We start from the raw sequence: 4,837 nt of genomic DNA on the forward strand, positions 1-4,837 counted from the left end.
TTTTCTTCTGGGCTTCACCTTCTTGATGTCTTGGACTTTATGCAAGTTTTCTAAGGTCTTCAATGCTTCTCCATGGCCTTAGTTGATGTGTTGATCACTTGACCTTAATGTTGCATTTGTTCAAGCCATCTTTACATCCAAATAAACTAAAACCTTATATACTAGCAAACCAAGTTAGTCCATTTAATCATGTTGTCAAGACCCTTGTTCGGTGCCATTTTTCTTACACGGAGGAGTCATGGTCATGGGGATCTTGAGCGCCGACGTCCGGGTGCAGTAGAGGAGCGCGATCTGGAGGCCATGGTTGGATCCATCAAGGAGGGCACGAGATCTAGTGACCAGGGCTGGATCTATCGAGGAAGATGAGCGACAGCGGTGGATCTCCACCGTGTAGGGCAACATCTCCTTTGTGCGCACACGACAATGAGTTAGATAGCAAGCTTCTGAATCTAGGCATTCTCCAAGATGAGTAGACGACGACCATATCTCTCCGTCTTTTTTCCTCTCAAATGCGCTCTCACCGTCTCTCCCTTCTCACATGACTATATTTCTTTTTTCTTTTTTTTATTATTTATAAGTAAATACTCGTGTGTTTGTATTTTTTCAATATTTATTTAGAGCTTACCTGGGAAGCGCTTTCCAGATAAGCTACACAAATAGAGTAAAAACGGCGGTCAAAATAAGCTGGTCTGATCCAACTTCTGCTTTTTAGTACAAATGGAAGCTATGGAAATAAGCGTGACCAGAATAAGCTGTTGAAAAACATGACGTCTGCCTATTAATTTCAACTTATTTTGACCATTAGCAGATTATAAAATGTATTGCCGGTATCGGATGCGGCTTAGTGCCATCATCCAACGGGCGAGGAGCACGGGGAGTGATGGACCTGGAGCATGGGCGAAGCTACGTGAAGGCATCAGAGTCGGTCGACATCGATGACTTTGTCGTAACCTGTTATAGACAACAATTTTTCACCACATTAGACCCCGGTAGAAAATATATTGGACTCCAGCGAGTTGGCAGCCTAGCAGTTCGGCTCATTTTCTCCTTCCTAGACCTTGACCTGGAATGTGATTACATTACTTGAATGTAAATTGCAACCGGATATTGTACATATAGCAGCCCAGAAGGCCAAACGTTTGCCTCCAGCCTCCTCGACGATGCTGGCGACGATGCTCCTCGACGATGCTGGCGACGCGGCCGAGGTGGGTCACGCCCCCAAGCGCGTCAAGGCCGAGCTCGACGTTGGTGGTGTTCCGGCGCTGGCAGCTGTCAAGGTGAAGACCGAGTCCATCGACGGCGAGGTCGTGGCGCCGCCGGCAGCTGTCAAGGTGAAGGCCGAATCCGTCGACGGAGAGGTCGTGAGGAGCCAAGAATCCGATGGCTCCTCCGCCGCGAAGGCCGCCGCCGAGGTGAAGAGGGAGCCGACAGACAGGTCCGCCAAGAAGCCTGACCGATTCGTCCCAGGCGCGCCTGTGGCGGCGGCGAGCGCCGGCGCCGGCATAAGCCTCGTCCCGCGGCAGAAGAAGAGGCCGAGGGAGGAGGTGGAGACCATCGACCTCACCACCACCCACCCGCTGCCGTACCTCAACCCGCGGCCCATCCGGGCGCTGCCACCCGTGGGTGGGGATGGGGAGGTGTACGACCCCAAGCCTATCCAGATGGTGCCGCCCCTGGAAGTCCAGATGCACGACCGCAGGTCCGCCCTGCCTGCGCCGTCGCCCGTCGATGTCGAGATGTACGAGCAGCGGCCGCGGCCCCGGCCCCTCAGGGCGGTTGCGCCTGCCCCGGTGACGGACATGAGGATGGTGGTGGCGCCGGCGGACGCCGAGTTTGGCGACTTCCCTGTGGAGCGCGACTGGATGCTCGTCGGCAAGTCCTTTGTGCCTGGGCTGTCCAACCGTGGGAGGAGGAGGTTGGACTCCGGGGAGATCGTCCATTTCGCCTTCCCTTCGTACGACAAGATTTATGGCGGGTTAAAGATGACAGCCAGGAAGGCGGCGGCTCTGGCACAGATTGTTCGCTTCTCCACCAAACGAGCCGGAGAGGTTGTTACTCAAATCATCTTTGGCCTTGTTTAGTACCCATCAAAATTCCAAGTTTTTTCACTCTTTCTCCATCACATCAATTTTTGGACGTTTGCATAGAGTATTAAATGTAGGTAAAAAAAATAACTAATTACACAGTTTAGTTGAAAATCACGAGATGAATCTTTTGAGCCTAGTTGGTCCACGATTGGACAATATTTGTCAAATAAGATAAAAGTGGTACTATTCATCAGGATGAAAAAACTTTCGATCTAAACAAGGCCTTTGTGATGCATGTTTACTCATGAATGTTTATACTGTAGCATCTATATTTGGGTACTTCCTCGATGAAGTATACCTACTGTTGTGTTTATTTTACAGCAGTGTAGATTTTTTTTTGGAAAAAGTCTATTTCACCCCTACCTATCATACTTGGTCTATTTCACCCCTCAACTATGAAACCGTCTGTTTTACCTCCTGAACTATCTAAAACCGTCTGTTTTACCACTGGGGCGGTTTTCAGCCGAGGTTGCTACAGTTACAGCGGGTTGTTACAGTATCGGTGGGTTGCTACAGTACCCATGGTTTTGGATTATCTTTTTTTTATTTATTTTCGGTGAATTTTTGAAAAATCATAGTAAATCATAAAAAAATCATAAAATGAAAAATCTAATTTTATTGGACTCCACATGAGTAGATCTACATAGTGAATATATAATACGGTATACTTTAGTATAAAATTTTTACTGTAGCCTTAGATTAATTGGAAAATCCAATTTTGTCTGTAATTAATTAGAATTTATCTATAACTAAGTTATACATAGTCCAATAAGTACGAAATTTTTACTATAGTTCAAGCATACAATAATTAGCGTACCATAAAAATTTCATCACAATTGGACCATAGAAGCTGCAGCTATGAATTATTCCAATTAATTATAGACAAAATTAGATTTTCCAATTAATCTAAGGCTACAGTAAAAATTTTGTACTAAAGTATACCGTATTATATATTCACTATATAGATCTACTCACGTGGAGTTCAATAAAATTAGATTTTTCATTTTATGATTTTTCTATGATTTATTATGATTTTTCAAAAATTCACCGAAAATAAATAAAAAAAAAAAGGAAATTAAAAAACATGGGTACGGTAGCAAACCCACCGTCACTGTAGCAAACCCGCTGTTACTGTAGCAAAACCGTCGCTGAAAACCGCCCCAAGAGGTAAAACAGACGGTTTTAGATAGTTCAGGGAGTAAAACAGACGGTTTCATAGTTGAGGGGGTGAAGTAGACCAAGTATGCTAGGTGGGGGGTTAAGTAGACTTTTTCCTTTTTTTTTTAGAAAAAGCACTGCAGAAAGTTATTGCCTTTTCTTGTACTATAATACTTTGTCTTGTTCCATGTGTTGATTCTTGCAATTATGTTTTTTTCTTTCTTTCTGATACATGGATCAGGGGAACAATGATAGCGGTGATGATTCTAATCCTGTGCTTGGCCAAACATTTCTCGAGCATGGTGCTGATGAGCAGGCTATTTCAAAGGCTGGCTTGAACAAATGGGTACCACGAGAAGGGATCCCCTAAGCAACAATCGAAAAAATTGCTTAGATCCCGTCAAAGTCAAAACTAAGAGACAACTATTGGTCAAACTACGGCCATGTCCGAAGCCATCTACTCTCTGCCTCGCTAGAGGACTCGCATGGAAGGCCTCAAACGGTCTACCAATTTTCTGTCTCGCCCGAGGCCTCGCGCGAAAGGCCTCGGCCGGGAAACCGATTCTCCGTCTCGCTCGAGGCCCCGCGCATACAGCCTTGGACGAGACACCGATTCTCCGCGTCGCTCAAGGCCGGCTCAGCAAAACAACCCTGTCGCCCCCGCCTCGACCAACTTCTCGGACAAAACGTCACGTCCAACCGGTGCAGTCGACCGCTCCGCGATATCAGCCGAACGACGGCTCGACACAGCGGTGTGGCCGATTGGACGCCAGTCACACCGAAGCCATGCCGTCTAGGATAGGACAGGACAGGGGTTACCAACCACTGTGCTCGGTACTGTGCCCACGACCGGTGCTCGTACTGCACTGTGCTGCCTAACCCCTGCTCCAGAAACAACGCGGTGTGCGGAGTCAAGTCCAGGTTACTATAGCCTCGGAATCAGTGTACAGAGCCAACTGCTCCCTCCACGCCTTGGCAATCTACTTCAGGGTCTCGGCAACCTCGGGATTCGCGCCTGCCGAGCCCCCTACGACGGCTCGGCCTCGGCGCCAACTGAGCCTCGGCTCTTCACGCAGTCAATGCACAGCAACCAGCATGTCGCTCGCCAGGCCCTGCGTCCAACCATCACTGGAGCTCCCACGTCGCAGAAGATCGGATGTGACCAGCGCGTTGCTCCAGCACTTCAAGGCCAGGACCACTCCATCAACCATACCGCCATAGTAATAGGTTACAGGGCTCGGACATGCCATCTCTGTTCGCACGACGCAGCATAGCTAACATATGTATCACCCCTGATCCCTCTTCAACTATAAAAGGGATGGACCAGGACCATTTTTAGGGGACGCATAGGGAGACAAACGCACACTCGACATTCCATAACACACACGCTTCTCCGCCGCCCAAAATCAACTTCTCAAGCAATCCACGCCACTCCATGCAGAGATCTGGGACTAGCTCCCTCTCTCGTCCTGCTTGTAACCCCCTACTACGAGTATTTCGGTGCAAGGAATACAAGATCGATCTCTCAGACTAGACGTAGGGCACCTATTGCCCGAACCAGTATAAACCTTGTTTCTCTTTGCATCACCATT

This window comes from Miscanthus floridulus, chromosome 11 (genome assembly GCF_019320115.1).
Source record: "Miscanthus floridulus cultivar M001 chromosome 11, ASM1932011v1, whole genome shotgun sequence".
NCBI lineage: Eukaryota > Viridiplantae > Streptophyta > Magnoliopsida > Poales > Poaceae > Miscanthus > Miscanthus floridulus.